The 12,681-nt window shown below is 37.6% G+C and overlaps 1 pseudogene; it reads left to right on the top strand.

Moving 5' to 3' along the window:
- The first annotated feature begins 11,002 nt into the window (after positions 1 to 11,002).
- On the top strand, positions 11,003 to 11,586 carry LOC123600037 (annotated as a pseudogene).
- The last annotated feature ends 1,095 nt before the right edge of the window (positions 11,587 to 12,681 follow it).

Below are 12,681 nucleotides of genomic sequence, written 5' to 3'. Positions count from 1 at the left end.
TTTTAATTTTTATTAAAAATATTTTTCCTTTAATTTTTTTCTACTATATTATTTTGTGTAAGTCTTTTCAAATTCTATTTTATTCCCATCATCTCATTTTAGTGTACTTCATTGTATTCATTTTTTAAAATTCTCAAATGATTTCTTCCCCCCCCCCCTTTTTTTCCCCTAATCTGTCAAACCACTTTCAACACCCAGACAAAAACACCCTTTAGGATCTAGCATCATTTATTAGATGTGAGTGTGTGTGTGTGTTTAATTTTTTAATTTTAATATTTTTTTAATTTTAATTTTTTTTAATTTTATTTTTATACCTTGTTAATTCCTTTTCTCCTTTCAAAATGACAAAACAAAGGAATTCACACCAAAAGAAAGAGCAGGAAGAAATGACAGCCAGGGATTTAACCAACACAGATAGTAACAAGATGTCTGAACCAGAATTTAGAATTACGATAATAAGAATACTAGCGGGGGGCACCTGGGTGGCGCAGTCGGTTAAGCGTCCGACTTCAGCCAGGTCACGATCTCGCGGTCCGTGAGTTCGAGCCCCGCTGCGGGCTCTGGGCTGATGGCTCAGAGCCTGGAGCCTGTTTCCGATTCTGTGTCTCCCTCTCTCTCTGCCCCTCCCCCGTTCATGCTCTGTCTCTCTGTGTCCTAAAAATAAATAAACGTTGAAAAAAAAATTAAAAAAAAAAAAAAGAATACTAGCGGGAGTTGAAAATAATTAGAATCCCTTTCTGCAGAGATAAAAGAAGTAAAAAATAGCCAGAATGAAATTAAAAATGCTATAACTGAGCTGCAATCATGGATGGATGCAGCGGTGGCAAGGATGGATGAGGCAGAACAGAGAATCAGCGATATAGAGGACAAACTTATAGAGAATAATGAAGCAGAAACAAGAGGGGGATGAAGGCAAAAGAGCACTATTTAAGAATTAGAGAAATCAGTGACTCATTAAAAAGGAACAACATCAGAATCACAGGGGTCCCAGGAGAGGAAGACAGAGAAATAGAGGTAGAAGGGTTATGTGAGCAAATCAGAGTGGAAAACTTTCCTAAGCTAGGGAAAGACACAGACATGAAAATCCAGGAAGCACAGAGGACTCCCATTAGGTTTAACAAAACCGACCATCAACAAGGCATATCATAGTCCAATTCACAAAATACTCAGGCAAGGAGAGAATCATGAAAGCAGCAAGGGAGAAAAAGTCCCTAACCTACGAGGGAAGACAGATCAGTTTTGCAGCGGACCTATCCACAGAAACTAGTCAGGACAGAAAGGAGTGGCAGGAGGTATTCAATGTGCTGAATCAGAAAAATATGCAGCCAAGATTCTTTATCCAGCAAGACTGTCATTCAAAATAGAAGGAGAGATAAAAAGTTTCCCAGACAAACAAAAATTAAAGGAGCTTGTGAACACTAAACCAACCCTGCAAGAAATTTTAAGGGGGACTCTCCTGATATAAATATACATATATAATCAACCAAAAGCAACAAAGATTAGAAAGGACCAGAGAACACCAGCAGAAACTCCAACTCTACAAGCATCATAATGGTAAGAAATTCATATCTTTCAGTACTCACTCTAAACGTCACTGGACTCAATGCTCCAATCAAAAGACATAGGGTAACGGAATGGATAAGAAAACAAGATCCATCTATATTCTGTATACAAGAGACCCACTTTAGACCTAAAGACACCTTCAGATTGAAAATAAGGGGATGGAGAACCATCCATCATGCTAATGGTCAACAAAAGAAAGCTGGAGTAACCATACTTCTATCAGACAATCTAGACTTTAAAAGAAAGACTGTATCAAGAGATCCAGAAGGGCATTATATCATAATCAAGGGGTCTGTCCACCAAGAGACCTAACAATTGTAAACATTTATGTGCCAAATGTGCAAGCACCCAAATATATAAATCAATTAATCACAAACATAAAGAAACTCATCGATAATAATACCATAATAGTAGGACACATCAACACCCCACCTGGACAGATCACCTAATCAAAAAATCAGCAAGGAAACAATGGCTTTGAATGACACACTGGACCAGATGGACTGAACAGATATATGCAGAACATTTCATTAAAGCAACAGAATATACATTCTTCTCCAGTGCACATGGAATGTTCTCCAAAATAGACCATATACTGGGACACAAATCAGCCCTCAACAAGTACAAAAAAATTGAGATCATACCGTGCTTATTTTCAGACCACAACACTATGAAACTCGAAAACAACCACAAGAAAAAATTTGGAAGGGTAACAAATACTTGGAGACTGAAGAACATTCTACTAAAGAATGAATGGGCTAACCAAGCAGTTAAAGAGGAAATTTAAAAGTATATGGAAGTCAATGAAAATGATAACACCACAACCCAAAACCTCTGAGATGCAGCAACGGCGGTCATAAGAGGAAAGTATATAGCAATCCAGGCCTTCCTAAAGAAGGAAGAAAGATCTCAGATATACAACCTAACCTTATGCCTTAAGGAGCTGGAAAAAGAATAGCGAAATAAAAGCCAAACCAGCAGAAGACAGGAAATAATAAAGATGAAAGCAGGAATTAATGCTATTGAAACCAAAAAAACAGTACAACAGATCAATGAAACCAGAAGCTGGCTCTTTGAAAAAATTAACAAAATTGATAAACCATTAGCCAGTCTGATCAAAAAGAAAAAGGAAAGGACCCAAATAAATAAAATCAAGAATGAAAGAGGAGAGATCACAACCAACACAGTAGAAATACAAACAATAATAAGAGACTATAATTAGCAATTATATGCCGATAAAATGGGCAATGTGGAAGAAATGGACAAATTCCTAGAAACACTACCAAACACTACCAAAACTGAAACAGGAAGAAATAGAAAATTTGAACAGACCCATAACCAGTAAGGAAATCGAATTAGTAATCAAAAAAACTCCCAAAATCAAGAGTCCATGGCGAGATGGCTTTCCAGGGGAATTCCAAAAATCATTTAAGGAAGAGTTAATACCTATTCTTTTGAAGCTGTTCCAAAAAATAGAAATGGAAGGAAAACTTCCAAACTCTTTCTATGAAGCCAGCATTACCTTGATTCCAAAACTAGACAGAGACCCTACTAAAAAGGAGAATTATAGACCAATTTCCCTGATGAACATGGATGCAAAAATCCTCAACAAGATATTAGCCAACTGGATCCAAAAATACATTAAAAAAATCATTCACCACAACCAAGTGGGATTTATACCTGGGATGCAGGGCTGGTTCAATATCCACAAAACAATTAACGTGATTCATCACATCAATAAAAGAAAGGACAAGAACCATAGGATCCTCTCAATAGATGCAGATAAAGCATTTGACAAAATACAGCATCTTTTCTTGGTAAAAACTCTCAAGAAAGGAGAGATAGAAAGAGCATACCTCGAGATCATAAAAGCCATATACAAATGACCCAACGCTAATGCTAATATCATCCTCAATGGGGAAAAACTGAGAGCTTTCTCCCTAAGGTCAGGAACAAGACAGGGATGTCTACTCTTGCCATTGTTACTCAACATAGTATTAGAAGTCTTAGTCTCTGCAATCAGACAACACAAAGAAATAAAAGGCATCCAAGTTGGCCAGGAGGGGGTCAAACTTTCACTCTTCTCAGATGACATGATACTCTGTATTGAAAACCCAAAAGATTCTACCAAAAATTGCTAGAGTTGATTCATGAATTCAGCAAGGTTTCAGGATATAAAATCAATGCACAGAAATCGGTTGCATTCCTATACACCAACAATGAAGTGACAGAAAGAGAAATCGAGGAATCAATCTCATTTACAGTTGTGCAAAAAAACATAAAATACCTAGGAATAAATCTAACCAAAGAGGTGAAAACTCCATACGCTGAAAACTATAGAAAGCTTATGAAAGAAATTGAAGACACCAAATAAATGGAAAAAGATTTCACACTCCTGGAAAGGAAGAACAATTTTTGTTAAAATGCCGTTACTACCCAAAGCAATCTACATATTCAATGCAATTCCCATCAAAATAACACCAGCATTCTTCACAGAGCTAGAACAAATAATCCTAAAATTTGTATGGAACCAGAAAACCCCGAATAGCAAAAGCAATCTTGAAAAAGAAAACCAAAGCAGAGGGCATCAAAATCCCGGTGTTGAAGATGTATTACAAAGTTGTAATCACCAAGACAGTCTGGTACTGGCACTAGAACAGACACTCAGATCAATGGAACAGAATACAGAACCCAGAAATGGACCACAAATGTATAACCAACTAATCTTTGACAAAGCAGGAAAGAGTATCCAATGGAATAAAGACAGTCTCTTCAGCAAATGGTGCTGGGAAAACTGGACAGCAACATGCAGAAGAATGAACCTGGACCACTTTCTTACACCATACACAAAAATAAACTCAAAATGGATGAAAGACCTCAATGTATGGCAGGAAGTCATCAAAATCCTTGAGGAGAAAGCAGGCAAAAACCTCTTTGATCTTGGCTGCAGCAACTTCTTACTCAACACGTCTCTGGAGTCAAGGGAAACAAAAGCAAAAATGAACTATTGGGACCTCATCAAAATAAAAATCTTCTGCACAGAGAAGGAAACAATCAGCAAAACTAAAAGGCAACCGACAGAATGGGAGAAGATATTTGCAAATGACATATCAGATAAAGGGTTAGTATCCAAAATCTACAAAGAACTTATCAAACTCAACACCCAAAAAACAAATAATCCAGTGAAGAAATGGGCAAAAGACATGAATATACACTTCTCCACGGAACACATCCACATGGCTAACTGGGACATGAAAAAATGCTCAACATAACTCATCAACAGGGAAACACAAATCAAACCCACAATGAGATACGACCTTACACCTGTCAGAATGGCTAACATTAACAACCCAGGCAACAATAGATGTTGGCGAGGATGCAGAGAAAGAGGATCTCTTTTGCATTGTTGGTGGGAATGCAAGCTGGTGTAGTCACTCTGGAAAACAGTATGGAAGTTCCTCAAAAAACTAAAAATAGAACTACCCTATGATGCAGCAATTGTACTACTAGGCATTTATCCATGGGATTCAGGTGTGCTGTTTCAAAGGGAGACATGCACCGCCATGTTTATAGCAGCACTATCAACAATAGCCAAAGTATGGAAAGAGCCCAAATGTCCATCGATGGATGAATGCATAAGCAAGAGGTTGTGTATATATATATACCCATACATACATACACCTACAATGGAGTATTACTTGGCAATCAAAAAGAATGAAATCTTGCCATTTGCAACTATGTGGATGGAACTGGAGGGTATTATTATGCTAAACGAATTTAGTCAGTCAGAGAAAGACAAAAATCATATGACTTCACTCATATGAGGACTATAAGAGACAAAACAGATGAACATTAGGGAAGGGAAACAAAAATTATATAAAAACAGGGAGGGGGACAAAACAGAAGAAACTCATAAATATTGAGAACAAACTGAGGGTTACTGAAGGGGCTGTGGGAGGGAGGATGGGCTAAATGGGTAAGGGGCACTAAGGAATCTACTCCTGAAATCATTGTTGCACTATATGCTAACTAATTTGGATGTAAATTTAAAAAAATAGAAAATAAAAGAAGTTAAATAAAAGAAAATAGACATTGGCTGTATTTTCTGTGTAAGAAACTTAATATTTAAATGTTTTAATAAAACATGACAGAGATATATTACATAACTGAGAAAATTATAGGATATAAAAATGCTTCAAAATGAATAGGAAGAAAGAACTTTGGTGAACTAAGTTGTTTTCTGATAAATTTAAGCTTTTGTGAGTGAATGTAGGCTTTTATCTATATGGTGGTCATTCAATTACACAGATGCAAAATTGGAAGTTACCAGACAGCTATATTTTACTTCACTCAAATATCTGAAAATGACACCCAATCTTGTTTTTGCTATAGTTTTATGGATTTTTTGTGCTTATTTTATATGAAAGTGATGTCCAAGAACTGCTAAAGTTATGGGAAGAATACCTAAAAGTTAAGTGCTTACACGGCCATATGTAGTGTAATTCACATGAAGGTTGTTCTTCATGTTTTCTGAGTATATTTAAAATAATGATACATGACCTGTTTGATGGTTCTGAACAGTATTTCTTATACTTTGTGGTACTTTTTGACATACTGGATACCGGGGGGGACTGGCTTGTGAATAGCACCCCCCCCCACACACACACACACAAGAATATGTAATGATAAAACTTAGTGACACAACAATGGTCCTAGTTAAGGAAAAAAGAATATACTGTGGAAAACAGAATGAATTAAAAGAGTGCAGTTTAGATAGAGGGAGAGAGAGGAGAATTTTAACAAAACTTGAGAGAGGTTTATTAAGTATTTAGGGGCTCTGTGACACCGGATTCCCTGATTAGTAGGGAAAAACAATTTTGATGGTAAGAAAGGATTTTTCTTTTTTACTTTTGGGTGACTAGGGCATCTTCTTCTGCAAACTCTGGAGTCAACTGAAAGTCAGATGGGACAAGTTTTAAAAAGAGGAAAGAATAATTTCAGGCCTCAAAAGATAGAGGGACAAAATGCTAAGTTAACAATACTCTTTGTTTTGACTATATGTAATAGCTTACTGGGGATGTTAAAATTACTGACCAAATTGTAGCCTATAAATATTCATATAAAAACAGAATAAAATAGGGCCAAATAATCAAAATGACAACTCAGATTTACTAACTTTAATTCATGGCTTAAAAAAAGAAATGGAAAATGTTCTTTGTCCCTACTGAGATGACATCATTAAAGAGGAAAGTTCTTCCACTTGAGTTGGGAAAACGGTCGGTTGAGTTCAGTATCACAGGGAGTAGTGAAAAGGATGGGCAGCAGGGTAGCCGGCTAGTAAGGGGAAGGATCAAAAAATAGCAAGAGTAACCACTGGGGCCAAAACATGAGTCGGCAGCAAGAGGCACTTCCAAATCTAAAGAGCAAAGCTTCAGCAGTGTCGGAGGAGGCAACTTTCAGATGGGACCAGAACCAATGGTTGTGGCCACTTGGGATCCTCCTAGGTGTTACAGCAAACTACTCATATCCCTGAGTAAGGCAGATTAGGTAAAGTTTGCTATACCTCACAGCAGCAGGCTGGTGGAGATGAAGTCCAATGATAAGCCTGAAAGAAGGAGTAGCCAAAGCCAAAAAACCCAAATGGGAACAGTAATATATGAAGAGAAGAGAAATGTGCTTTATCTATGCTGAGCTACTTAACAGTCTTCTGTATGCCCTACCATTTCACTCATTATCCCATCATGTTGAGAGCATGGGTGTTTAAAACAAGATAGCCTCAGACAGCGTAGTAGCTTGAAATATCTAAGAAAAAGGTACCTACTTCTTTGGGTCAGAGATTTCACATGTCTAAAGGGAAGGGGTAATGCCTTAGAATGACCGAGGTGCAGGGCCTCAGAGAGTGTCCTGGGCGCACAAAGTAAAGGCTAATTTGTTTGCCCTTTGTCATGCTCTCACCTCTGCCAGGAAGTACTGATCTAACAGTTCAATCCTGATGAAGTTATTTACCCTTCAATTCTCAGTTCTGATCACTTCCTCAGTGGACCCTCATTCCAACTCTCATTTTGGATTAATTCCATTTAGTTTATACTGTTACTAGAATTTGATATTATAGTTGGTTGTTACAATGTTAGTCCATCTCATTAGGTAATAAGTTTCTTGAAATCACTGACTATATCTTATCAATAACTGTAACCCAAACACTGAACATAGGGCCTGGAATAGCATACTCATTAATGCTTTGCTGAAATGATTTGAATTAAATGCATGACAACTCACATCAAAAAGTCTTGCCTTATTTACTTTATTATAAAGCCCCAATCTGCCTCGTACTGTCACACTGGTACTTACTTTGCATGCTTTAGCTTGTAACTCGGATGAACTGCAATGTCTGTTTCTTTTCTGGACAGTCTTTGAGAACACAACTTAAGTCATCTGATTTTTCAGAATCCAGGCATCCACAGTACCAAGCACATTTTCAGTGCCCAATATGTGCTCATTGAGAACTTAAATAAATAAGTGGCTGGATGGTTGAATCTATTAAGACAGTAACATTTAAAAACTAGGAAAATGACATGTAATGAATGCCTACCTTTTAACCCAGGATTTATAAATTTGGTATGATATAAAGCATAATGCATTTTTCATTTATGCTTTAGTGAACCATAAAAAGAAAAGGCAAATTATCAAGTATAACTTCTTTTTGATCTATTAGCTGGTTAATCTTCATCATCTTCAAATCAAGTTTTATGTTGACTATTATTCCTATTTCATGACTAATATATTTTACTGACAGATTATTTTGCACAGTGGATGGTGGCAAGAAAACTAAATTTTCTTCATCTTAATAGTTTATTCATTTGTTTGTAAAGACAATTACCATGTCAATATATGTTAGCACTAACACAGGCTTAAAAATATTCTATTTACTGTTCAGAATGTAATAATATCCTGTCTACACAGATCATGATTTAAGTTGTATCTCCTCAAATCTAATATGGTCCTGTCACAGCTCAGCTTAGAGCTTACTGTGATATAGTTAGTGTATGTGGAAGAAATCAATATAGGCTTCTTAGCATGGCCTACGTGGTCTCTCACAGTCTCATTTTAATTCATCTCCAGCCTAATTTCTTAAAAGTCCTGTCATTAACCTCTGTAATAGCCACCCTGAACTCCTCACCATTCTCTATATGTGTCAGATTCTTAAAAAAAATCTACCTTTATTTCCTTTTTCTTTCTCTCTCTTTATTTTCAGTAGAGGTCTTTCTTCCACACCCACTCCTATTTCCCTATTCCAAGGATCTATCTTGTTCTACCTGGACACTGTATATCTCCCCATTGGTCTACCCACATGATTTTTAATTAGCTTTCCATGGTGTATCCAGGATATAGTTACAAAATTCTGAAAATTGTTCACATTACAAGATTCCAGTTGTTCATAGGATGAGGACTAACCAACATGACCTGTCCCACTTCTCCAGTCTCCCCAAATCCCATCTTCATTTTCATTATCTATGCTCAACCACCTTGCCTTCATTGCTTTTTTTTCATTTGCTTCAAATATCATGCTCCCTCGGGGCGCCTGGGTGGCGCAGTCGGTTGAGCGTCCGACTTCAGCCAGGTCACGATCTCGCGGTCCGTGAGTTCGAGCCCCGCGTCGGGCTCTGGGCTGATGGCTCAGAGCCTGGAGCCTGTTTCCGATTCTGTGTCTCCCTCTCTCTCTGCCCCTCCCCCGTTCATGCTCTGTCTCTCTCTGTCCCAAAAATAAATAAACGTTGAAAAAAAAAAATTTAAAAAAAAAAAATAAAAAAAAATAAAAAACTTAAAAAAAAAAAAATATCATGCTCCCTCATAACAGTACCATGATGCTTCCTTTACCTGGGAATTTCTTCTGGCATACCCTTTTCCACTTAGTAAACTCTTATTCATCTTTCAAATATCAATATAAAAATCATGGCTTTGGTTTTCCAGTTTCTTCTTGGATTGAAGAGCTGTGGAAAGAGTTCTGTTATCACCCTGACAAAACCAAAAATCCAGGCAAAATGCAAATTCATCACTTTTCTTGAACCAAAGAACTGAGGTCTCGGCACAACCAACTAATGTCCAATCTAAGGAGAGACTAAAGCCTGAGGGAATAGGTAGGACCTGAGCACTTCTCCACCTGGGATGATGTAGCCAAGCATGATACGAATAAGGCAGCTTGACATGCTAACAAATTAGCTGCTGACTGCACATCAGTGTGAAGTTTGGAGACCTCAGGTGCTGTGTGTACAGAGGGGAGTTTACACTTGTAGATTTCTCCACACGCATCTCATAAGATATTCACAAAAAGATTGGTGAAAGTTCTGGGGAAGGGTCTCTCATGGTGCAGGGTTGGGGGAGGGGAACGGTAATGTCAGCAGGAGAAGTGCAAGCCTCATTTAAATACTTCTTCCCCATCTGCCCTTACAGACCTTACTGTGGTAAAAGAACAATACACACTGCAGTTTTTAGGGCATTAGTGAAAACTAGTGAAAAAGTAATGGGGGACAAATCAGAATACTTGTTAATCCGGAACTACAACTGGAATAGGGATGAATATACTTTACTACTAGACTAAAACTTAATGAGTAACAGGTGAACAGTTCTCCTGCAAGAGGACCAGGATAGAGCAAGACTAGAGAGGAACTCTCAGGAACACTGAAAGGAGAAGACCTAAAGCTGAGGATGAATCAGAAATGATAAAACCATGTAGAAAACCATCCCCAACCTGAACACAAATTATCTCCAGAGGAATTAGGTGACCAAGGTGCACTGAGGATAGCAACAGCAACAAACAACCAAGCCAAGGCCACTTCTGTTTAGATGGCTTCAAATCTACACACTAATGGTCTAGCAGAAGGAAAGGCATGCTAATTTCTAGACCCTCCCAAAAAAAGTTGTTTACTTCAGTATCTACTGTCTTAGAATGTCCAGTTTCTTTCTACAAAAGATTATGAGGTTTATGAAAAGGCAAATAATGAACAATGCATTTCCAAAAGACAAAAAATAATCAATAGAACCAGGCTCATATCTGACATATATATCAAAAAGCTATGAGCAGAATGTTAAAATCAATGCTATACAGTTGGCCCTTGAACGACATTGGTTTGACCTATATGGATCCACAGAACATAGATTAAAAAAAATTCACAGCACAGTACCATAAATATATTTTCTCCTCATGATTTTCTTAAAACATTTTCTTTTGTCCAGCTTACTGTATTGTAAAAGTACAGTATAAAATGCTTATAACATACAAAATATGTGTTAATCAGTGGTTAATGTTACTGGTAAGACTCCCAGTCAACAATAGGCTATTGGCCTGCAGATCACTTGTGGAGAGCTTTGGGTGTCTCTGGGTGTTCCAAATAGTCTCTCATGGCAACGAAGCCCAAGCTTGCCCAAGCCCAAGCATTTGCTGATGGAATCAGCAAGATGGGTTTTAGCAGCCGCTGGAGTCGAGTTTGATGAAGAATTCTTAGAAACGAGAACAGTGGCAGAAACTCCAGGATGGTAACCACCTACTGTACCAACAAGTGCCGATGGTTGAAATTGATGGAATGAAGTTGGTGCAGACCAGAAGCATTCTCCAACTACATTGTGGAGACCATCATCTCTTTGGCAAGGACCTCAAGGAGAGAACCTGACTGACATGACTATGGAGGGGATGCTAGATCTCATGGAACTGATTGCTGTGCATCCTTTCCTAAAACCAGATGATCAACAAGAAGACATGATAACATGGCCCAGAAGTCTATAATTAGATACTTGCCCATGTTTGAAAATGTTTTAAAGGATAATGACCAAAAGGTTTCTTGTTGGTAATTAGCTAAGCCTTGTGGGTGTGATTCTACTCTAAACCATTCTGGCTCTGGAAGAGGAATTCCCTAATATCCTGTCTGAACCTCCCAGAGTTCTGCAGTGGAACTAAGTAATATTGCTACAGTTAAGAAATTCCTTGAATCTGGCAGCATGAAGAAAGCTCCTTTGGATGACATCTATTAAGAAACATCTACATCTTTATGCTGTAAAACATCACATTCATCTGTGAGTGAGAGCTAGTCCTAGAGATTTCTGTGTCCACCGAAGCATTTGAACTGATGCCAGGCTGTCATGATCCCAGCTCTGTCATGGTGCTATGTATAATTGTCCCTAAGTTGGGTGTTTCATGTCAAGATCTTTGCTAGAAACATTGACATGTTTTTGTCCAGTGAATAATTGTTTTGAGGTTTTTCTGAGAACTTTTTTGGAGAGGCTGGCATTTAACTTAGATCTGATGTAGTTCCTCATTTCCTGATGACAAGGCTGAGTAAGACCTCATGTTCTCCCTTGAGTTTCTGTGTCCTCTCCTTATCCCATCCTAAATGCCCTCCAGTCTCTTCCTAATTTTTAGTGTTTAATAACAACAGAATATCTAGTGAATAACTCCTCTCAGCTGTAAAACATCCATGGTAGCAGCGATTGTAGTCAATAGTAGCCAAAATAAAGAATTTACAAATAACCCTACCTTCCATGGTTGGCTACTGGGAGGAGTCAAAAGTTATATGTGTACTTTTGGCCACACAGGAGGTTGGTACCTGTAAGTCCCCCTTATTGAAGTTTCAACTGTAATATGATAAAATGACTAATAAAAGAAGTGGACAGTGTGCAGGATCCGATGGGTAATTTTAGCAGAGAAATGGAATCTATAAGAAAGAAACAAATGAAAATGCTAGAAGCAAATAAAAAACATGATTAAAGATTAAAAATGATTCCTATGGTCAACATACCCTGCCCCCACAAAAAAGAGAAAAAGACAAAAAAAATCAATGGCTTTGAAGATAGGTTAAAAAAAAAAAGGTATAAAACTAGAACAGAGGATCCAAGGGCTATTGGACAATATTAACTGGTTTAATAAATGTATTATTCTTGGAATCCTAGGAGGTGAAAAGAAAATGAAGAGGAGAAATATTTGAATAATGGCAGCAAATTTTCCAAAATTAGTCACACACACACACACACACACACACACACACACACGCCACACATATCAAGGCCTGTTATATTCAAACTCCTGAAAATAAATGAAAATGAAGAAAACTTGAAGGCAGCTAGAGAAAA

This window comes from Leopardus geoffroyi, chromosome C1 (genome assembly GCF_018350155.1).
Source record: "Leopardus geoffroyi isolate Oge1 chromosome C1, O.geoffroyi_Oge1_pat1.0, whole genome shotgun sequence".
NCBI classification, from domain to species: Eukaryota; Metazoa; Chordata; class Mammalia; order Carnivora; family Felidae; genus Leopardus; species Leopardus geoffroyi.
This window is presented reverse-complemented; position numbering and strand designations above follow the sequence as displayed.